General features: G+C 36.8%; 1 protein-coding gene and 1 long non-coding RNA gene across 4 annotated transcripts in view; one reads left to right on the plus strand and one right to left on the minus strand.

The window, feature by feature from the left end:
- LOC149787357 (carbonic anhydrase 2-like) overlaps positions 1–25731 on the minus strand; it is a 134497-nt gene that overhangs the window by 96365 nt on the left and 12401 nt on the right. The gene's annotated exons all lie outside the window — the stretch shown is intronic.
- Positions 10789–25243, plus strand: LOC149787358 (uncharacterized). Its single transcript, XR_016425157.1, has 2 exons — positions 10789–16849; positions 22062–25243. It is a non-coding gene; the product is annotated as an uncharacterized LOC149787358 (long non-coding RNA).

Raw genomic sequence — 25731 nt, forward strand, 5'->3', positions numbered from 1 at the left:
TATGACTCCAGCCGTGTTATTGATGTTCTACATGAATATAAATACTTAGGTCTTCTATCTACAAGAATGGAAAGGTAAGCAACGGCCTTACAAATCTAGTATCCATTGCTAATAAAGGTATGCAGTTACTTAAAAAGGATAGGCACAATTTAGATTTTTCTGCTCTCAGATGAAACTGTCCGATCAGAGTAGTGTACCGATTTTAACATATGCTTCCATGATTTGTAGGATCTGATAGATCCGAAAAACTCAACTTTCTTTTCTTGGAAGTATACTTAATATTGCAATGTATATATATATATATATATATATATATATATATATATATATATATATATATATATATATATATATATATATATATATATATATATATATATATATATATATATATATGTTTGTTTAAAAAGTGAGCCTACATACAGTGGTCGCCTGTGGACATTGGTCAGGTTGCTTTTGTTGTTGTTGTTGTTGTTGTTGTTGTGGGGTTTAACGCCATTTTTCAGCACACGATAGGCTATGTATGGCGGCCAGTATTAATGGTGGAGGAAGAACCCGGGAAAACCCCGGGAAGAACCACCGACCCACGAGAAGCTACTGGCAAGCTTTCTCACATACCCATATTGCCCGAATCCGAGACTCGAACCCACGTAGACAGAGGTGAGATGGCAGTGATCCGTAACGGAGAGCGATTTAGACAACTCGGCCACTCGGGGCCCCCAGGTTACTTTTATCGTACAGGTTTGACTATGTAATAAACAGAGGGAGAGTTTCTTTCCAAAAATGTCTGACCATATCAGACTACATTTTATAGGAAGAGTCCTGCGGTCAACACCTTTCATGTTTATTTAAAATTCTGCCAACACAATATCTGCTTGAGATGAAGTAATTTAAAGTAAAATTACATTGATTCATTATATAGGATACCACCATTTTTAACCAAAAAGCTGGAAATTATCAAGAGGGTGTGTCTTTCAGGGCCATTAATCCGTCATGTTGCTACTACATGTTCCTGTTAGACCAATAAATGCCAGATGAATGATATCAGGTCAGCGTTGACCTCTTGTTATATAGAGTTGTTTATTTGTTTAGGGTTACATGGAAATTATGATGTGTTTTGTGCTGCATGATTCGACTAAGCATCTATCCATGGTACACTTATCTTGGCATAGCACATACCGGTTAAAGATATAATCGTAAATCAATTATTTTTTCGGGTAGGTAAAGATCGTATATGTATATTATGAGAACAAAATGGAAACGTGCTTATGTACTTTAATATAGCATTTTTTTAAATCCTGGACTACCGTGACTTGGCTACCGTATATGGTGATAAACCCCAGTGAATCGGCAGTTGTCCTTTCAGACAGTATAATTTTCACGTATGATTGTCTAATGTACTTTACCATAGACCATCATACGTGATAAGAATACAGAATACAGGACAACTCACTGTATCGTGTTACAAACGCACAAACATATACAAGAATGAGATTATTGCTTTAGAAAAGTACGAAGAAAGACAATGGCATGTAACAAAACTGTAACTGATGTGTAACAAAACTGTAACTGATGTGTAACAAAACTGTAACTGATGTTAATATGCACAAAATGTGTGAAAAGGAAGGAATTTAGTTTGTTGCATATAATCGTTCCCTGCATGTATTTTTATGGCATTTTGAACGCATTATTTTATATATGAAGTGATGGCGCCTTTTGGTATAGGACGGATAAGTCGTATAGTTGATAACAGGTACAAAAGGTGTTATAATCGCATAAATAAAAGTACGATGGAAGTCGAAATAAAAGGAATACTGTAATTAAAGACGGGATGAGTAACTATTTCATACGTTGCCGTAAATTTGTTAAATGTTTAAAGGTCATGGATCATCAACTAAATGTAATAGACCCAGATGTCCATACTGTTCTTTTATTAATTGTGGTATTTATACTTCTCAACGATACGGGTATGATGTAAGTATTATTGTGGTATTTATACTTCTCAACGATACGGGTATGATGTAAGTATTATTGTGGTATTTATACTTCTCAACGATACGGGTATGATGTAAGTACTATTGTGGTATTTATACTTCTCAACGATACGGGTATGATGTAAGTATTATTGTGTATGATGTAAATATTATTGTGGTATTTATACTTCTCAACAATACGGGTATAATGTAAGTATTATTGTGGTATTTATACTTCTCAACAATACGGGTATAATGTAAGTATTATTGTGGTATTTATACTTCTCAACGATACGGGTATGATGTAAGTATTATTGTGGTATTTATACTTCTCAACGATACGGGTATGATGTAAGTATTATTGTGGTATTTATACTTCTCAACGATACGGGTATGATGTAAGTACTATTGTGGTATTTATACTTCTCAACGATACGGGTATGATGTAAGTATTATTGTGGTATTTATACTTCTCAACGATACGGGTATGATGTAAGTATTATTGTGGTATTTATACTTCTCAACGATACGGGTATAATGTATTATTGTTGACACATTTCTGTATCTTTTACCATGTAAATATGACAATAAAACTTTGTGGGGGAAACAAAAACACAAAAAACAACAACTGCGTCGTATGGGGGTATTGTTAAGAATAACTACCACAAAATACTTTAGCAAAATCTTTAACAGCGGGATGTAGTTATAAACAAAACCACCAAATTTCTATACTGCTGTATACTTATAATGAAAACAGCCAAATCGATTGCAATAGAACCGAAGTTTTGTCATCTTTTTATTGTTGGTAATACACCCCACCAAACAAACAAAAAAGTCATAACAATATCTAAGTAGTATGCAATTAAAAAAATATACTATCCCCCGTATGTTGATTCTTTGAACTATTACTTTAGCAAAATATTTTTTATTATTCCTATTTTTAAAATTTGATGTTGTAAATTGTACAATGTTAAAAACAGGTGCGTAATTCAATATTAATTCTGAACGTATTGAGAGAGAAATAACAAAAAGAAACGGTCTCTTTTTAAAAAAACATATTCCACCAATGAATAAGAAAAACGTGCTTCAGTTGGTGAATCGCCTAAACTCACGAGATATAGTGATGCTGCGCATACTTAACAACGTTAAGAGAAGAAAACTGACGGAAATCCGGTTGTTTCATCTCCTGGGAGATGAGCTATTATCCACAGCACAAATGGACCCTTAATGATTTAGATATGTAAGGATGAGGTAAACATCGTAGTGCTGCAAGAACTCTGAGGATGAATTTTACATTATACTGCTACATGAACCTCCGAGCAACACGAACCACTTTGATTAGAACCAATACTGCACATGTTGTTTTGGTCCAGGATTAAGATAAGATGTAAATATGTTCAAGACCTACGTCGCTAATTGTGCTAATTGTGTCTATGTGTCTGTCACAATCTTGAGAAACGTGAGAAAATCATACAAAATACTTTACAACCATATTCTGTCAGTAATATAAGAGGTTGCGTCTTGTTCAATGCTAAAATGAAAGGAACTCCTTTCACTGCTTTTTCCCATCATTTCCTCACAGCTAATTGATCTTCATTGTTTTGACTGATTAAAACAAGACAGTTAATTTTTGTCAAACCCACGTTTAGTGGGATAGCTACACATAGCTGACTTATTTCCGCTCACGGCGGCGTCAGGTTTAAGTTTTTCATTTGCATATATTTCAAAAACCCCTTTATATATTCTCATGATACTTGACCTGAATCATAATGATGCTAATTCAATTCATTCTGCGGCATGCTCGCTTGTCTCTTTAACCACTTGAACAAGGTCACAGGCACAATAAATCTACTATCCGATTCTGGTTGTAGTTTAGTTTTTTTAAGTTACTTATATTTCCCAAACTCTGTCATGGGTTTTATTCATCCTGTTGGTGATTCATTATGGAGCTGCGGTACTTCATTCTTTTCATTTAAATTTTTTAAACATATTTTATTGTCACAATAGAATACAATAGGATTGGTCAAAAGTTCTACATTTTAAAGTAATACTAAAAAAATGACTGGAGAGAGAGAGAGAGAGACAGAGACAGAGAGGGGGGCTGGCACAGTGACAGTAATCATAATTTGAATAAGTTAAATTCGTCGTGTAACGGTTATATATTTACATAGATGATGCAAAATTCTAGTTTTCATTTGCACCGCCCTTTCCTCGAAAGAAGTAAATATAACCTAATAGTTGCATAAGACAATAAAAGCAATTTTCTCATCAACTCATTTCGTTGTTTAATGTACTTGAGACAGATCATGAGGAAATGCATGTTGGTTGATCCCACGGAGTGTTAGTAAGTTGAACACGGTCAAGATCAGCTTTTAATGAACTTACATTATGTCGTAATCTAGTATGGATAATATCCAAGTTTTATTTAAGAAAACTTGGCATTTTTTTAGATACGATATTTAGGTATCAGCATTTTTTTTTATAAAAAAAAGCACTGCAAGACATGCTACATTTAGTATCCTGTTCGAGATTGTTCCACACAGATACTATTGAGGGTATAAAAGATGATTTGGTAGAATTTAGCCTGAAATCGCATATGACTATATTATTTTAAACGTCGAAGGTTAAAATTTGTTTGTTCGGGAACATAGGGAGGGAGTTATCAAATGAGATAGTCTGTCGTTTGGCTTGTTTTAGTGCTGTAGAGTGTTAATAATTTTTGTATTTTTCTTCTATACTGTAAACTTTCCCACCCTGTTTCAAAGTAGAGAGATTGCCTTTTAGTGTATTTTGGAAGTCCTGTAACTATTCTTGCCGCCTCATGCTGTCCAATTTTTCTGAATCGATCAACGAGCATCCGTCCCAGCTACACTCACATATTCCAAGATAGGCCTGATATACGTTACATAATTTGTCTTCTAAGTTTGAATTGTAGTTTTCGAAGATTGGCTAGTGGGGATGATGCTGTTTATAAAATGCGTTCAATGTGACGAGCCTATTTGGTTTCTGATGAAAGTAATAATCCACATATTTAAGATCGAGATTATCCAAAACAAATTCAGAAGTATTTGCTTCGTTTTTGTTCGTGAAAAACACAGCCACTGGCTTTCTATCTGGATTAAACTTGAAGAGCCATTTCTTGGACCAGTATTGCTTCTGTATTAGATCATTATTCGTGACAAGCTCTATTTCAGCACAATAAGGGGCTGAATAATACAGAAATGAGTTCATTCATTACAAACTCCTTCGCTCCTTTAATCTTTTGGCTAAGGTCACAATAATAAATAATTTGCATTAAGGTTTTTATTAAAGATTTAAAATTTGCTTACGATTACTAAACCCCTAAAAATTTTTTTAGATACTTGGAATAATTCATTATGAGGCTATGACAATTCATTGTGTGACATCCTTCATTTGCCCTTGGAATGTGGGGTCATGGTCACAGACAGTGAATTTCCGGTAAGGTTTTAATTAAAGATATTACATTTCCTAACATTTCCTAAACCCCTTGATAGATTTTGATCCTACTTAGGATAAAGCAATAATAAAATGTAAAGTGTCGAATTTTGAATAGTACTGAGCCAGCCAAATTCAATTCCCGGTAACCACCCCTCTTACTCAGACGGCGACGTTACAAAGTGTGGTCTATCGTCCGGGGATTATTTTGAACGGTGTGAGTAGGAAACTGAACAGAAAATAGAGTACCATATCAGTGATAAATTTGGTTATTGTTTAAGCAAGGAATTACTAGAGTGAATCGAATCAATATCTATGCATTCTGTAGTTAGTGCATGCCATTGTTTGATATTTCTTAGATATATGCTATGACATTGTAAGAAATTAAGATTCCGTACTTGAAGATATATGCTATGACATTGTAAGAAATTAAGATTCCGTACCTGAACTGCTTTGAGAGCGTTGTCGTTGTCTGAATTAAAAGTAATTCAGAAAGAAATATTGCATTTAGTTACTCTTGCGAGAAGAGATAATTAAGGGAGTCCCGAGGGAGTAATTGTTAGCCTTGGAGAAACAAAGGATCGAAGCGGAATCTATGAGGGGCGAAAGAACTGAATGAACATTCAGGACCCATAAGCAAAAGATCAGAGGATCGACGTACCGCCCAGATAACAATGCCGGTGTTTAACGACCTGCCAAGGATGTCTATCATAATATGGCACCGACTGAAGTAGATGATTACGACGCTCTCAAGAAAGCGCTGTTAAGGCACTACGAGCTGTCGGCTGAAAACTTTTCGCAAACTTTTCAGAGTCGTCTAAGCGAACAACGGAGACACATGCTCAATTTCATACTCGTGTTCGCGTGCTTTTCGATAAATGGATAAAAATGACAGGCACCGCGCTCACATATTATGGCATACGTGAAAAGATCTTGAAAGAACATGTCCTCAGTACATATCGGAAAGACCTAATCGTAATTTTAGCGGAGTGTGATTTCGCTACCTTAGAAGATGTCAGTGTGATGGCTGAGCGATATGAGAGTGCACACTCCCATCGAACCACCTTGGGTGGCAGGGATCGACCCAGCGTCAATGACTTTAGAAGAGCTCACGGTTGGCACCTCATAAGCGGAATGGTCAAAATGGTGGGAAGCTAGGGGCTGATAATCCTAGTTGTGATCAGTTCCGTGGCCCAGGAAAGACCCAAGGGGTAGATAAGGGTACCCTTGGTAAGAAAGCTGAAATTGTATGCTACGGCTGCAACAAACCTGGCCTTATTCTCAAAGAATGCAGGAAATATCGTCCCACGATAAATGCAGTGACATCAGACCTGGTAGAAGGTGTAAACCAGTAGAATGGTTGAATAGGGCAACAGCTACGGTAAATGGAGAGAAGACACCAGCTGTAGTTATCCGCTTTGGCGGATGAAAATTTGTAAAATGTGCTGGTTATAAAGGTGAGACAGTGGAAGTCCAATTTGCTAATAGGACTAAAGATTTTCTCCCGGTTGTCTTCATTGACCTTGATTCGCCGTATGTGAAAGGACGAATTCAAGCAGCGTGCTTGTCAGGATTGTCATACGATGTGATTTTAGGGTGTAGGTATGTATTGCCACAGCCTAATCCTATGACGTGTACACCTGTACACGTGGGATAAATAGCGACGAGGTCTATGAAGCGAAGGTTAGGATCGAAGCCTCTGAATCCATCGACTTCGCCCATAGACAATTTTCTACCTAGTGAATGAAGGATACTTCAAGAGGAAGATTCTACCTTTAACAAGATACGAGGGTATGCAAAGGAGGAGTCCGGGCATAACTTGCCAGACGGTGAGAGTTCGTGATGAAACGAGGTATCTTGTATCGATACGCCCAGAAAGGATCCGAGAGGTATAAGCAAGTGATTGTACCTCGATCTAAGAGAGAAGATGTGCTTAGGCTAGCACACAAGAGTCTACTTGGTAGTCACATGGGCGTGGCAAAAACGAGAGATAGGTTAGTGAGGAAATTCTGCTGGGCAGGTGTGTATGGGGATGTAAGGAGGTTTTGTCTGTCGTGTGACAAGTGTCTCCGGTGGCACCTAAGACCTCACATCGTCCAGTGCCACTAAGAACCACCCTTCTGATTGATGAACCTCTCTCGAGGGTGGCGATGGATTTGGTAGGTCCGATAAAGCCTGCGTCAGAAAGTGGTAATTGTTATGTGTTAACGATTGTTGATTAGGCTATCCGATACCCAGAGGCCGTTGTGTTGAAAAATATTGATTTAGTTACGGTGGTTGAGGCTTTGTTAGGAGTTTGGTTCAGAGTTGGTGTTAAGGAAGAGATACTAACTGACCAAGGGACGCAGTTTGTTAGCCAGGTGATGGAAGAAGTGAACCGGTTACTTTCCATTAGGCACCTGACTACTACCCCATATCACCCACAGTGCAATGGTCTAGTAGAGCGTTTCAATGGGACGTTGAAGCAAGCTCTGAAGAAGTTGTGCGAAGGTCTACCCAAGGACTGGGATTGATACTTTCCCGCGATACTTTTTTCGTTCCGCTAAGTACCCCAAGCTAGTCTAGGATTTTCATTTTTCGAACTAATTTATGGGAGGACAGTGGGAGGACCCATGGCTCTATCGAAGCAGTTGTGGACGGATGAAAAGGCATCCGAGGAAGTACGAACAACGTATCAGTATGTTGTTGATCTCCGTAACAAACAAACTGGAGGATGTTTGCAACTTGACCCAGAAGAATCTCTGTGACGCACGGGGACGTCAAGCCAAGTGCTAGACAAGAGGGTGAAGGAACGGAAGTTTGAAATGGGCGACAATGTGCTGTTGTTGTTACCGTTGGAGCACAACAAATTCCAAGTATCCTGGAGGGGACTGTTCGTTGTAAAGGAAAAGAAGGGTGGACAGAACTACCGTGTCAAGGTAGGAGACAAAGAGAGTTCGTGGTTGCTACAGTTGTGACTGAAGAACCCGACGACAACGAAGGATTGGCGGAAGTAGTTCCTAGTTTTGACGATGGATGAAACCTACGTCGACATTGCCCTTGATGTAACGTTAACGTCAGACAAGGTGAAGAGGTGGAGGAGATACTCCACGAATACTTAAGAGTCTTGACAGAAAGACAGGCATGACGGACTTGAAAGAGTTCAGTTTGAAGTTGCTGGATGAAAGGCCTGTAAAACTGAAACCACATCCACTACCTCATGCGAAGTTAGAAACTGTACGGGAAGAAATTAAAACTATGCTTGAATTCGGGGTCATTGAACCAGCCGAATCTGCATATAGTTCACCGGTTGCTTTAGTCCAGAAGAAGAATGGTGAACACCGCTTTTGCGTCGACTATCGGAAATTAAACAGGATCACAGAATTTCAGGTCGAAATATTACCGGATCCTGAGTCCATATTTTCCGAAATAACCAACGCCAGATATGTTTCTAAAATAGACTTGTCCAAGGGATATTGGCAAATTCCAGTTCGTAAGGAAGACCGTCCAAAACTTGCCTTTGCTACACCAGATGGAACATACCAAAATGGGTAACCATGCCGTTCGGGGTCCAAAATGCATCTAGCATTTTCACTCAAATGATGAGCAAACTGCTAGAACCTTTAAGAGGGTCTGCAGTTTCAAATTTCATGGATGATTTCTTATTGGCAACACCTTCTTGGGAAGAACACGTGGTCTTAACTGCTGACCATCTAAATGTCACATAGAATTTCGGTGATTGATTTATCTAGGGCACACACCCAGTGAAGATACATTAACCCAAGACAGTGATAAAGTCGACCAACTTCGGAACGCCCCACGTTCAGCTACGAAGACAGAAGTGCGATCGTTTCTAGGACTTGCAGGTTATTATCGTAAGTATGTTGCAAACTTCAGCGCTATTGCTAGTCCGTTGACTCATTTGACAAGGAAGAAGGCTCCGACAAAGGTTATTTGGACAGATGCTTGTGAGAGAGCATTTCAGACGTTGAAGGATAGGTCGACATCAGACGCCGTAGTGAGACTACCGAACGTGACAAAGGACTTTATATTACGTACCGACGCTTTTGTCAGGGGTATTGGTTCAGTTTTACTGCAGGAGCACGATGGAAACTTATTTCCGGTTGCTTATGGTAACGGGAAGTTGTCGCCAACAGAGCGCAATTATTCTGTTACCGAAACAGATTGCCTGGCGATTATATTTGAGATCTCTAAATTGCAGCGCTATCCGTATTTGTTCTGGAAACTGGTCACCAACCACTTGCTTATTTGGCCCAAGCTACATTGACAAATGAACGTTTAATGAGATGGCCATTGTTTCTACAGCAGCATCAAGTTCATTTGCGTTACATTAACACATTAACCCCTGGAGGTTTTTTTCGTTTTCGCCTGAAATTCTAGTAGGAAACACAGTTTGAAAGCTATTTTTGAATACATCCGAAAACATCAACTTCCAGATGACTTTCCAATAACATACTGCCTAGTTGTGTTAGAAACATCGTTTTTCAAAGGCTATTTGGCTCGCGCATGAACAGAAGGATAAAAGTTGGCGTTTTTTGTGCTAAACGGACCCATTATTTTTTTATCGAGTCCACTCTTTATTCCAAATGCCCATCTTATCCTACTTTTTGCAAAGGTTCATCTGTCTGTTTGCAGTTCATACAGGTTTGTCTTAGATCAGAGACCAAAAAGTCTAAAATCCGGACACAAAATCGGATTCCGACCACGGCCGAATTTTGGGTAGGAAAAATCGGGTCCAAAAATGAGGTTTTGTAGTGCAACTAGAAATTCCACTTTAGCGTATCATGCAAGACCATGACGCTACAGAGCTCGGCAGTAGGCTACTACCTCCTGCCACGTTAACTCGTCGTCAGCGGTTAATGTGTAAAGGTAAGCGCCAATGTAGGAGCAGATTGTCTGAGTAGACTAATTTATTCTAAGGTGAAGGGTTCACTTCAGGACATGTAAACAATAACTTGAAATGCAACTTGAAAATTCGGAGAGCAAAATCCCAGATTTTACACTTAAAGGAGGGCCTGTGTAAAGTGTCGAATTTTGAATAGTACTGAACCTTAAAGGAGACCAGAAACCAATGGAAATATAGAATAATAATAAAAGTACTATAGCAGAAAACCTTATTCTGAAGTATCATCTGCGACCGTAATGCCAATGTTTAAATATTGGCCTATCTTCTATTAGCTGAATTTCCGTGACCTCGTATGCAAAGTTTCCGCGCCTATTCGGTTACTTTCGGGATGTGACGTCATAGTAGCGACTCCAGCAGCCCAAGTGGGAGTTGCCAGAGTAAAAGACAATACCGTTTTGCGTTGCTTACGGTTGTAATAGAATATTAAGAAAAGCCTGTTGACATAAAAAAAAAAATCTTTTCCAAAAGATAAAGGCATAATGAAAGAATGGGTACATTATTACAAACGAGTCGATTTCAAAGCAACACCATACAGCACTATGTGCTCGTTACATTTCTCAGAGGAATGTTACGAGAGGGATCATGAAAAGATAGCAGCTCAAAGATACGCAAATGCTAGGCCAAGACAAAAAATTGGCGCTGTTCCAGACATACCTTTGGACATTTTAAATCCTGGGAAAAGTGTTAAATGTGTGAGTTACGAAAACAGGCAGAAGGACGAGTAAGTGACCACAAAATGCAACAATCAATCCACATCTTTTATCTAAAAACAGCAGTGCTAAAAACAGATCTGATAGCCCGACACCCTGGGCTCCTTCTGGTTTTAGTTCCGGCCCATCCTTTATTCAAAGTGAGGTGCCCGTCAGGCTTGTCGAAACAAAAATTGTTTGCCTGAGGAAACTTTGATTGCACTGGTGAAATGAGTAAATGTATTTTCAAGATGTTGACATACATGCCTTAACACGGCACATTCTAAATCAAATCACCACTGTCCTAGGTGAAATTTAGATTTGATTTTAATCAAATGGAAACTTTGCTAAAAAAAAGATTCTAAACCGGTCGTGTTTCGAGAAAACACAATTTTCAGTAATCTTATAAAAATTAAAAATTTAAAAAAAATGCATTGTATACATGTAGTATGCATAAACTATAATCTGTAAAAATTGGAACTGATATAAAACTGTTCCTTGGGCAGTTTAAAAAGCAGCGATTAAAAAAAAAAAGAGGTCAAAGTTTCACATTAACTATCTGACAATAGAACGGGGGGAAGGGGCTATTGACCCCCCCCCCCTTGCCCCAATGTGCGACCGCCCATTTGACGTGCCTTTTCTTCCTGTGATACGCCTTATTATTCCCCCATGACAAGCCCCTTTTGCATTTTCTGGTCAGTTCTGGCTAAATTGCAAAATAGCTAAAGTTTTGATTTAAGTACGCAAACGACAAAGCCGATGTGACTAATGAACATAATCCTTATCCTTGCATTGATCTTGTGAAAAGGACTGCCCTTCGGACATACTTCAAAGAAACCATGTTCGACAGTGTGTGTATGCGTAAGCACCAGCAATTGATTACCAAATAAACGATGCCTATTTTGTTGTTACTTACGCATCCATGGACTTAATTTTAACAGTTCAATTCTGCAGTCACAAGTTACCGTACTTGTGGCAACTGTTTTTCTCACGTTTTATGCCCCACCTTTTCTCCTTAGGTTTAAGTCTTAATGCATGTAACACTGTTTGCTGAATAAAATATTTATTCAGAATTAGTTCTTTAGGGCCACATATACTGCATGGTATATTTTGTTTTATTCCTTGTAATGTAATCATGATAATTAAACTCTTCATATACGGTAGAGGAATGTCAGGTGTTAACTGGCCGAGTTTCTTTGGCGGAAATGGAGATGCAATTTTGTTTGCAGAGAAAATTTCAAAGTGATCATTCATTTAAGCTAACTGGTGACAATTTTATTCTTTTAATTTTTTTAATACTATAGTACTGTTGTATTTGTTTAAAAAATCTGAAATTTACTTGAATAATGTTTAATCTTCACGTTCTATTTATTGAAGAAGAAAAAAAGAAGAAAAAAACTGTTGTATGATATTAATTATTTCGTCCAGTGCCGGTTTAGACGTGTGTGCGTGTGATTTGAATTTTTAACGTAGCTTTAAAAATTTTTCAGTCATATCGCTACGATGTCTGCAGTGTGGCAGTTTAGACTGTGGATTGCATACGTTATATTTAAAAATGGTTTGGGGTTGGGGTTTTTTCTTCTCACAAATGAAAATTGACAGACATAATGTAATAATCGGGACTTCGCTGCGCAAAATTGCGAGATATTACGAGATCGGGAGGTAGATGAGGAAATACCCCCAAAATCGGGAGGTTTTTCTCCCGGCTTGAGAGTTGACAGGTATGAACTGTCCGGGCTTGTGGAATTTCATTCAAGACTTTAGTTTATTTAAGTCACCAGCCCGGGGCCTGTGCCTAACAAATTTCTTTTAGCAATTACCAGTACAGTACATAAACTATTCTATCAGATCGCAGATTCAACTTTTGAACGTGCAACCCAAATGTGGTCTCCTGTCTGCCTCGCTCGCCAATGTTTATGTTTGTATTCGAGGACTGGCTAGTATAGCGTCACGGTACCACGTGATCTGTCGTCTCAACAAAACTCGGAAAAACTCGGCAATTTACGGAATCGTGGTATCTTCCACGCAATATAATCACTACCCGCTTACGATATTTAATTTATAAGCATTGCAGTCGAATTAAAATCTGAAGAGAACGACATACGTAAAAAGAAAATTTTGATTTCTAGTCTCCTTTAAAATTTTATAGCATTTAAACCAGAAAAGTCTTTGTGAAGGGTCACTTCGACCTTTCTTCTCCCCCCACCCCCACCCACGTCAGTGTTAAACTTGAAAGGCTAACATATATGACTCATTGGGATTTGGCCAGGGCTTTGCAACGCTGTTCTGAGAAAGTAAACATTTGAGCTACCAACCATTACCGCTTGATAGGAACCCATGAACAATTATAGTTTTCAAAGAGAAATTGATATACAACGTAGTTCAGAAATTCTAGGCTGCTCAAAATCTGACGAAAGAAATGATTATCTTGGGATAATTTAGGAACCTCTGAGTACGATTGGTCAGAGTAAATTAAGGCGTACACTTTGGAAGTAAAGTGAATTTAAAGTGACGACCTGGGTAAAAATTCTTTAGTCCGAAAATCCTGAGAAAGGAAAGCTTTGGCTCCGAAGAAGCCTAAGAAGAACAGTGCTTTCCTCGTTAAACAAGAAACGGGGACCAGGTGCGCTGCCTTGTAAGAAAAACAGGTTTTAGTGCTAGGACGCTAAATTTTCTATTTTTGATTGTTTATTTTGTGAAATTGTGTTTGATATGATTAGGATCCATATTATTATCGTTTATTCAATTTCATGGAAATTTGATGGTAAATAGATACGGTAATGTTAGATACACCGTTCACGTGTTAATTTATGGTGAGTCGCCGTGAAGCGAAAGTGATGATCTAACAAATTAGGTTAGAATGTATGCAGTGTTTGGATAACTAATTATTTATGCTTTTGAATAACGTAAGTGAGGGACTTTTATGTACGTATAGAAAGTCATACGTATAGAGATTTAGGGGTAATTTTGTCCTTTAATGAAACAGCTTTCTGTGAGAGTCAGGACAGTCCGAAGACGGAAGTCGGAAGTGCGGAAATAGATGACGTGTTGAGAATAAAGGACTAGGAACTCCAGGAACAGATGAAGAATTCGGAGTAGGACGACTAGAGAATAGGAAGATGTGATCAAATTTTTTTATTTTTCTTGTCGAAGGGGGCTCGTATTGCATTATTTCTTCCCAATAGTCTTGCTCAGTTCTCTGTTGATAATCTATCTTTCCACTGCCACCGGACCATAAAATAGAGGGAGATCATCCTCTAGATAAATCATAGAGGCAGATCATCCTCTAGATAACGCCAACCAAATCCAATTAACCACCCTTCTTACCAAGAGGGCGACGTTACAGAAACTAAGACAAATTAATTCAGCGACACGCTGATTCGTCCTTTTGATCCTAAAGTCAAGGTCACAATTTTATATCAGTGCCTCACACTTTGGGCCGACTTGAAAGTCTGGCCTTCTTGTTGTTTGTTTTTATTGTGTGTTTTTTTTTTTTTTGTTTTTATGCTGTTGTTTTTGTTTGTTTGTTTTTAATTTTTATATCATTTTAGCTTTTTAATGCGATATTCACTGAATATCCGCATAAGGTAGAGATTATGTGTTACTTTCGTAAAAATGTAGGAGATTGATATAAGAAAATCCATACCATCATGGAAAATATATGAAATGTGTAAATGTATGCGCTGCGACTAGTACATCTGAATCCTGATAAGTGAAAGTCGAAGATGACACCAGGCTCATGGTTTTTATTTTGTAGTTCTCGTTGATATTTCTCATCTCCTAACTCGAGGAGAGAATTGTCTGAATGCCAGTCAGCTTTCCAACACATTTATGCAAATAAGAAACCTGTGGTAAATTAGCATGGATATTAACCAATATATTATAAAAAATATATTCCAATGAATTTTGTAATGTTAGGAAAGAAGTGGAAATAGAGAGAACACTACCTGCCAATGTATGTACGTGATGAAAAGGGTACTTATATACACCAGGAAACTATGCAACCTATTTACAGTCAAGATTGGAAATCAGGAAAGCAAACTATGCACTTCATTTACATTCAAGATCGGAAATCAGGAAAGCAAAATATGCAGTTCATCTACAGCCAAGATTGGAAAGTTTACCATCTGTAGAATCAGAAAATGATTCGCTGCCTTTAATGCTTTCACACGTGCCTTCGACAACTATTTTATGATAACTCTCAAACACATTTGAAATTTACCATCTAATCAGAAATCTACCCACCACAAGTTTAAAACTTACTCATGAACATAGTACTCAATGGGAAAAAAAAGAAAGACATATAGAATCCATGTTGGGGTTTGGGCCGAGACAAGGAAATCTCAGTCAAGGGTTTATATTATTTGTCTCCCCACGAGGCTTGCCCGAGTGGGGAGACATATAATATAAACCCGCGACTGAGATTTTCTTGTCTCGGTCCAAACCTCAACGTAGATTATTTTTCTCACCCAATATTTTCCTTTAAAGTAAAAAGAATTATGCACTAGTGTTCACGTCCAATGTTTACATGCGGCGCATTAATATAAATATGTTAATGAGGGCTGTGGTATGACCGTTGCGTCTGAAGTGCACAGTTTATACGCGTGAGCAAAGAAAAATAAAAACATAAAACGTCGCATAATAATGACGTATTATCACATTTAATATATGAATGTTATATGAAATTGACAATAAATAATTAATATTTATTACAAGAAACTGTTTTATTTTCATCAGTTCCAATTTTGAAAAGTTAAATTGTAAATAATAAAACGATACTGGCTACTCAGCTCTACTCTAGTTATACTTGGTACAAGCTGTAACATAGAGTAACATCTTTCTTTAGATTATTCATGGGAAACTATCGTATATAACTATTCCTTTCTTTGGAGTAGGTGAAACTGTGTGTGACATGCTTGTGTTGTCCTAAATATTGATTGTAAAATTACCTCTATGTATAATAATAGACCCTCCAAAAACGGGCTCTAGCGGATAACAATGTGCTAAACTTTCAAGTTCACGGATTCTTTGAAGATGTATTTTTCTGTCCTGAAAATATGGCAAGTGCTTTGTGAAATTTTCTTATGAAATTATGTGCTGACGGATAAATGATTCCTTCTGGCTGGTAAGTGTATTATTTGTCATTAAATAATGTAGGTATTTTTTTTTATTCAACCTGGGCACAATGGAGATGCTTAATAAAATTAGAAAAAAAAGCATGTTTTATATAACACTTTTCTGGCTGTTACTAAGTTTTCCGTAGTTGTTAAGAGAGTTGGGAGGCTATGAAGTGTATAGGTCTATAGTATATATGCATGGAACAGTGTTTCCTATTATATTGTTCATTTGACACAGCACTGAGAATTTTATCCTATTTGTAGCACAGTCATTTTAAGGTCAGCGTCATTAAATGTAGCTAACAGTATATACTTTGTTTCACACGAAGTATTTAAAATTAGGTAGCTTTAGCTACGTTTAATGACGCTGATTTAAAACTGTTCTGAGCTAGGACTGCATATAGGATAGAATTGACCATGCTGTGTGAAACGAACAAGCATAATACCAAAAAGCTCTACGTCATATCCGTTAGTCTTTGTCTCTCTAAATGTTTTTGTAAGGTGTGTTCTCAAACATGGATTTAAGTTAAGTTACTATATTTTTGTTATATATTTGTTGCTGTTTTTGTTGTTTTTGATTTTAGTACAACTACGTCAAGCACAGCAGAAGACAAGAAGGGTTTCTTTTTTAAAAGTAGTTCTGAGCGCGTGGACACCTTGACTGAGACGATTGGTCTGAGATGAATAGACTGAGACAGGAAAAGTAAGGTTAACAAACCAAGCAGATTTCTCTGTCGCATGGGTGAGAAAAACAAACAAACTGGACAATAGTTTACAAAAAGTGCATGCGTATCGACGATTTAATTAAGTGCATAATGTAAAAGCCTCCTTAGTAATTTAACATTACAAGAGCGGTTTTGTTTGTGAGTGTTTTGACAAAAATCTTCATCTTGGGAGAGTGGCTTAAAAAATAATTGTTCTGTGTTAAGGCGTGGATTATATTTATTTATAAGGTATTTCATCCATTTTGCTGAAAAATATAACCGAAGTCCATATATGAAAAGGTACTTGACTGGCTGAATTGTTTCACTGACATACCGGTGTTTAACTAAATTATTGTCTCATACATGTGAAGGGGCGGATTTTCGGTTATTACAGCATCTTCATTTGGTAAAGAAGGTGTTAATCAGAGACAGGTGTAGAAATAAATTGCGGCATGTATTTTTGCTGTGCACGCTAAAAAGATTTATGTGCTGGCAAACATACACATGAGATTATCAATCTGAGTTGCATTTCAAATTTTAAATCGTCCTTTGTATATTGATTCTTAACACAATTAAATCCATACTGGGAATTTTGGGAGTACCTGTAATCGCGTGTCATAATGCTTATAACGTTCGTGGATCACTTCTTCGCGCTCCGGACTCACGACCTAAAGGGCGGAGGTTCGAAACCAGCCATCGGATCAGCTCAGGTCGGCTACTCTAGTGTTAGCTACGATGTTGTAGCCTCGATGTGGTTGAGGCTACGATCTGATCCTGTACCTTACAACGGAACAAATAAAACTATTGCCAAAGACAAAAAGGTGACAGTAGGTAAAATCTACTATCTGAATATAATCATGATTTAATTAAGTTTGGCTAATGATAAAGTTATTTAACCTATATCAGGTAAATTATTTTGGAATGTTTACGCTAACCGTACCTTGTCCACTGTGCCAGAAAACACGATATTCACATGGTAATTCGTTTCCAAAATAAACATTACTATTTGGAAATTGTATAATGGTTTATAAATGCATACCATGTTACTGTGATCTGTTTACGTTTCCAAAAAGGGTGGCAATGTCCTTATATGGCATACAGAAAACGAGGCTGAAAACGGAACTAGTTACCAGCTGAACTAATTAGGCAGACGATTAAAAAAATCACATCAAGAAGGTAAACGATATTTTACACGTATTCCTACCATGATATGCACCAATTCTGACAGCTAATATGAGAAATGTTTAATTTATTTTAAAATAATAAAATAAAATAGAGACAAACAGTCATACATATAATTATATTGTTATAAAGGATATACAATATATCAATTAAAATTATACAATTTTATATAGTGCATTAGCATTAAGTCCATTAGGATACAGAGTATCTAACTTATGAATCCAAAAAGTTTCTTTTATGAGTCTATTCATGTCACCATGCACAATATCTATTGGCATGAAAGAAAAATCAAGTAGAGAGTGATTATTGGAGTTAAAGTGTGTTGAAACATTAGAGGAAAACTGAGGATCTCTATAATTTTTTATATGAAAGCGATGATTATTCATTCTCTTAGAAACTTGTTGTAGTGTTTGTCCAACATATTGCATGCTACATTTTTTTTACAGGTTATTAAATAAATCACATCAGCTGATATGCAGTTAGTGTTATCGCGTAGAGAAAATACCTCTTTTGTATTAGTACTACTGAAAGAAGTACTTTCTCTTATGTTTGCACGTTGAGAGCACCGGTGTTTGTTACTTTTAGATGACGAAAAGTGTATTTTTTCATTTTCTGTCTGTTTAGTTCTGATTAAAAAAATCTTGCAAATTCTTGGGTCTTCTATAAGCGAGAATTGGTTTAATTTTGAAAAGTGATTTGACGCTAGTTTTATTGAATAAATTTAGGAGACTATAATATTTATTAATTATACGACCTATATTAGGTAATGAAGGATTATATTGTATTGTGAAATAATTTATTTTAATATATTTGAGAAACATGTTCAAAGCTGTTTATAATAGGCTTAAAAACCTCTGGGTGTGAATCACACCTGGGTGATCCTTTGATACACATAGACTCATGTTAGTACCCTGTCCACAAAGTAGGGGAACTAATATTAGTTTTACTGTGGTGTGTTCTTGGTCCATACACTTTAATTTCCACGGCATAAAATCACCTGTTTTGTTGTGCTGTAAAACACGTAAACCTGACCAATTATAGGACCACTCAGCTATTTGAATTCACTTTGACACGACCACTCAGCTATTTGAATTCACTTTGACATGACCACTCAGCTATTTGAATTCACTTTGACACGACCATTCAGCTATTTGAATTCACTCTAACACGACCACTAAAATATTTGAATTCACTTTCACACGACCACTCAGCTATTTGAATTCAATTTGACACGACCACTCAGCTATTTGAGTTCAATTTGACACGACCACGCAGCTATTTAAATTCACTTTGACACGACCACTCAGCTATTTTTGAACTGACACCTTAGAAGATATTTCCAATGAAACGGGAAAAATCGTTAAAACTTCTTCCTGTACCTGAGTATACAGATTTTTCTCAAAAACATATCATGACAAAGAGAAACTATATGTTGTGCAGTTCTCAAATAAAGTTATGGTCTCTTTAAATGGTCCACTGTCAAAACTGCATACAAACATTGCTCAGAGGTGCCCTTTTGCAAGTGACTTTGAAACATTCCGCATCCATTATTTTAAGATACTGTCGCCACAACAATGCAGCCTGAATATCTTCCAGTACAAAACTGAAAGAACTTAGCCTCATTCTTGACTTTTTGACACACTAAACAACAGAGAAACAAAAATAACTAGGTACTATATTCAGTAAAACAACAAACAACAAATCCCCTGGGTACTGTATTCAATTTGCCATTTCATCATAAAACCGCAATGCATTGTTGCATGATACCAGTAGCGCATATATTTGACTACAGCAAAATTTCCTCTTCAAGCTGAGATACCAATCCGAGCATTGACATTTCACGATGAAGAAATTTCCTTAGCGACTGAAATCCAATTACCGTATATACTCACTTAAAAGACAAGATTAAAAAACTGCACAGATCCAGATCTGCCGTCGCGTAATGTGCCGACAAATATGGGTCTTTGCAGTTTGTTAGGAGTAATCAGTAGAATAAACAACATAGACCCATAGACCCTGATCTGCAGGCGCATTATGCCATGGCAGATCAGGATCTTTATTGTTTGCATTTTGACTTGACTTATAAGCAAGTATAGGGGCCCCGAGTGGCCGAGTGGTCTAAAGCGTTCACCGTTCCGGATCACTGCCATCTTACCTCTGTCTGCGTGGGTTCGAGTCCAAGGCTCGGCTAGCGTGGGTACGTGGGAAAGTTTGCCAGCAGCTTCTCGTGGGTCCGTGGTTCTTCCCTGGGTTTTTCAGGGTTCTTCCTCCACCAGTTATACTGGCCGCCATGTATAGCCTATCTTGTGCTGAAAAATGGCGTTAAACCCTAGAACAACAACAACAATAAGCAAGTATATACGGTACGCTCTAAATTGAAACAAAAATAGCCAATCTTAATCATTCCAGATCTGCTCAACATCAAGATAATATCTGTGCTTCAAAAGAGATACTTGACTTAATTATCCTGTCTTCTTCGGTTATTTGATTTAAAAAAGATTTTTTTAATATGTATTCCAATCAAGCAATGAATTAAATCTAATGGAACGATCACATCATTTTGAAAGCTTGTATTTAATAGTTTCCTCTCAAATAAAGACCACACACAAGAAAATCACCGCAGCTCCGTTGATTTTATATTTCCTACAGCACGCTGTACCAAACACCAACTCTGATTCATTGACGGTTCTGAGCTTTACTGTAGTCTGGTAGAGATATTGCTAATGACATATTTATGGTTACTTTCATACTGAAGAAATGACTTCCACAGTGTTGTATTGTCCTATACATCACACTTACGAGATAGACGAGGTGTTTGTCATACTGAAAAAATGACTTCCACAGTGTTGTATTGTCCTATACATCACACTTACGAGATAGACGAGGTGTTTGTCATACTGAAAAAATGACTTCCACAGTGTTGTATTGTCCTATACATCACACTTGCGAGGTAGACGATGTGTTTCTCATACTGATAATTACAAAGATACATGTAATTTATTCCCATCTATCCATGAGAGTTCTAAGAATGTCGGTTCTTCTGCCACAGTGGTGAAGAAAGTTGTACATATCTATCAATGTATCCACAAACCAAAAGGACTTTTTAAAATTCGTTCAAGATTAGAACAATACATTAAATCAAAAGCATCCACTCCTATACGTAATATTTTAAAGTAAATTTCTTCCAGTTATTTCCTACTTCACCATTGTCATTCGAATACAGAAGTAACTATTTTTCATTAATCTTCATATGTTCATATATATATATATATATATATATATATATATATATATATATATATATATATATATATATATATATATATATATATATATATATATATATAGTATTGCGCTATATCAATGATATACCACGAGATATATAAAGCTTCGTTTCCTTTTAATGACAAATTTATACAACGAGTGGTATATCATTGATACAGCGTACATACTATTCATATATTTTATTTATATCACATACAAATACATCTATTTGCCATTAATACAAGACACATAGATTATTGAATACTGAACGCTCATCAATGCATTGACGTACAGGCGCAATGAAATTAGCGTGGAATAGAATCTAAGCGAAACGACGAAATAACAAGAGGTAATTAAAATATTTTAATATATTTAAAGCTGATATAAGTCACTATTCTGCTTTAATTAACATTACTACCGACGATAACAATTTGTTTCTCTCTCTCTCTCTCTCTCTCTCTCTCTCTCTCTCTCTCTCTCTCTCTCTCCATTTGGTCGGTTTGACTTAACATTTACCATCATTCTTCATAGCTCCAGCACAAGCGAAAAGTCTTAAATACATTACATATGTGTGCCCCGTAACCAAGACATTTACCTTACTATGTCGATCGGCAATTGCAACTTTGTATTATTGATAATATAACACTTGAGATAGGTCCCAAGGGAAGTGTAAACATACCGTTATGAAGAACGATATTGTATGTTATTTGGTGCAATTTCAGTTTGACTGTTTTCTATCTTGCCCAATTTCTTTTTCTCTCTCATTCCAGATTTCTGCATATTTTGTCCCTTGGGCATGAGAGGGGAGGGGAAAACGGAAAAAGAAAGGATTGCGATCAAATTGTGTACCATGTTAAATTCATTTAGAAAACGGGGATTATTATTATTTTTTTTCGTTATTTTCTTGCTTTACTAATGATTAATGAGTGTAAATTCATCATTGATCTATAGGAACAGATTCAACAGCGCACAGTTCCAAGAATGTTTATGTATGCGTATTATTGCGCCATGGGCGGATTACTAATCCAATATACCTATGTATTGGTATATCAAATTGCTTTGTACCAACATATATATACGTATATATGAACAAGTTGCCCAGGATATTTGCAAAAAAGGCATGATACAGGTTGCATGATGACAACGAGTACTAAACGAAACGTTCACAAATATCACTGAACTAATACACTACAAACATATTAAGGAAGATAAACGATCGTGGTAACATCGAGAAGTGTGGTCACCCTAAGGTTGTTTCACTCACGTTTTTTAATCTGAAAGATTTTCTTATATAAGAGGAACAACAATGATAAGTTGAGACAAAAATCTGTAGAATTATGTACCAAAGTGTGTGCGTGCGTGTATGCGTACGTGTATGTGTGCGCCTGTATATTTGTGCATGTGTGTATGTGTATGCGCACGTGTGTGTATATGTGCGCGTGAGTATGGCTAGTTCCTTCATTTATACAGCTGAAATCGCGGTAATCAGTCTTTTCATGATTGTCTTCGTCATTACTATCATCATCGTCTTCATTATCGTCGTCGTCGTCATCATCATCATCATCTGATTTAAGCTACAACACTGCAACTATCGTTCTTTAGTTGTTCACCAACAATAATATAAATAAAAAATAATTTTGCACGAAAAGTAAGTAGTTTTTATATAAACTTTAATAAACTGCAAAACCATAACAAACATAAACTCTTTTTCCTTACTAAATAAATTGTTGAAAAAAAAGTGTTTAGTGTATGTTTTAGTTTTGCAGATTAATTATATCTGTATACCAAAAAAAGAAAACTTCACATTTATGGCAAAATTGGCAAATCCTAAAATTGTACAGAACTATTAGCGATTAACACACATGCATACAATCATGCATCATACAACACACAGCTCCGGTGGCCTAGTGGTTAGAGGTCCTCCTCAGAAGCGGGAGGTCGTGGGTTCGATCCCCGACTGAGTCATACCAAAGACTTACAAAAATGGTACTAACAGCTGCATCGCTAGGCGCTCAGCATTAAAAGGTAGGTTAGTGTTAGGACTGGTCAGCCTGGTGTCAGGATAATGTGACTGGGTGGGACATCATGCTACATGTATGCGGCATGATGCCCCAGTGCTAGACATCACTATAAACTGCCACACTGCAGACTGAAAAATTGTTAAAGCTACGTTTAAAATCCTAATCACACACACACATCATACAACAACACTATTTTGTTCACGCTTTAATTAGAACTGCATTGCTTGCCATTATATAAGTAAATGGATCAGTCTACTAGATCCCGTAAATATAGCCGTTGTGGCGACATTCTCTCGGTTGTGTAATGTTCGCCAGGTTGACAACATAGGTATTTGGGCAAAATGACTCAGTGCGAACATAAATTAGAACAATCGGTGGGGAAAGACTGTAGATTTAAAACAACCTCAAAAGAACTACATTATAACTTAAATCCTAACATAGAAGCAAGCCGTAAGATAAACGTAAGCGCAATCTGGGCCCAAGGTCGCACGTACGAAGACAAGACATGTCTATTAGCATACAGTCGTCAGTGGTCCCCCAACACACACATGCGCGCGGAAAAAAATAAGCATATGGTATTTTATATGTGTATGTCCAACCATCTTGGTGCAGTTCTACAGCGAAGTTTACTTCACGACCATTTATTTAAAAAAGTTAAAGCTGTGTCTGTTTTTTGCAAATTTGAGTCCAAATACAAGACCAAATGTAACTTCAAATACAATGAAAAAGTGAAAATGAAGTTTTTGAGAGAAAAACATGCTACAATTTAATCACATCATCTATCAATGCATTGGATTATGCCTACGGCATTACATTTCATAAGGTGGTGTGATTGTTATGTCAACGAAGTAACACGCTTGACAAGATATTTAACTACACTGTCTTTACGCATGCGCATTTTGCAGAATCCAAGTTTATGTAAGTGCAAAGTGGATTTTTAAAACATACTTAATATGTACTGGCTGAACCGTCTATCTCTTGCATGATGTGCATAAACCCACTCATGAATTTTAGCAACCGTCTATCCCTTGCACGATGTGCATAAACCCACTCATGAATCTTAGCAACCTTTCATAATATAGTTATATTCTACTCCCAGGTCATCGTGTCAAATCACTGTATCTCATCGTATGATCTTGTTTTGTGGTTGAAGCAGCTTTCAACAACTTCACAAAAACAAAATGCTTCCGCAACTTTTCAATGACTTTTCAATGACCTGAGGTGACTTATTGGAAGTCTTTTCAGTGACCTGAGGTGACTTATTGGAAGTCTTTTCAATGTTAAAGAACATAACAATAGATTTTATTGAATGTACACACGACGCATTTGCTTTCATTTTTTTTTTTCATTTACATTTTTTTCTATGTATTACTAATGCGTAGATAGTAGATATGGGATGGGCTTAAAGGAAGCTCCCCTAATTGGTCTGAGTTGAAGGACTCACCGTACTAAACCCATGCAAACACCATTATATTTAAACTTCAGTAACTTTAAATTTCCGAATGCTCACCAAAGAGTCAGGTGCTAATTTCGGTAACGAGTTTTTCAAACTCAAGTCTACTTAAACTCCATCAATATCACGTTGTCTCCGTTCTTATTTTCAGTTGCAACTACGATAAGCTCTCAAAGGTTTCGTTTTACTTTACTTTTACTCTCATTATCAACCAATTATGGCCAGCCAAACCCGCCTATACTCTAATTTACACTGACAAATTTGTAGACTGGTTTCCATATTTCCATATAATTAGTGCCCCGAGTACTGAATGGTCTGTCATTGCAATATTTTATATAACTGTAGTGTGTCTTCGGTTTGTATATCAATAACATATTTTCAAAATTGTGAATGAATCTTTGAACTTTTAAGTTATGTACTATCTTATAAATTACAATTCCAGTTATTATTTTATTATATTTGGACACTTCTTGTTTCATTTTGTCTTGTCTTTTCACAAATTCGTATTTATAATTTTAATGTTTGTGGATATGAAAGAAAGAATTAGATGGTCAAGGAGACTTTTGTCTAGATAAATTGGTTAATTATCTAGACGCTATTCAGTTAAGGAAACTTGAAAATGTTGTTAACCCTCGAAAACCTATTCGCACACAGCCAATATGATACTACAAATACGACTAGGGTGCAGGTCCGGATTAAGGGCGGGGGGGGGAGGTGCGTGTCACGGGCCCACCTAGTCATGGGTGCCTCCTTTATTGCCGTGGATAAATCTGTGTTTAAAGCAAAAAACATGTATAGGTCCAATACTTTGCCTATTATAATTATACACATATAAAGGACAGTTTAAGGACTCCTTTTAGGGTGTATTCGTGGATTTATATGGCTTCTCTCCCATTTTAAGTGCCATGGGTCCCCGAAAGCCAATGGTGGATAAAGAACTTCTTAATAGGTAAAAACCTTATTCAT

Source organism: Sinohyriopsis cumingii, chromosome 12, assembly GCF_028554795.1.
Source record: "Sinohyriopsis cumingii isolate HCF-2022 chromosome 12, ASM2855479v2, whole genome shotgun sequence".
In the NCBI taxonomy this organism is placed as follows: domain Eukaryota; kingdom Metazoa; phylum Mollusca; class Bivalvia; order Unionida; family Unionidae; genus Sinohyriopsis; species Sinohyriopsis cumingii.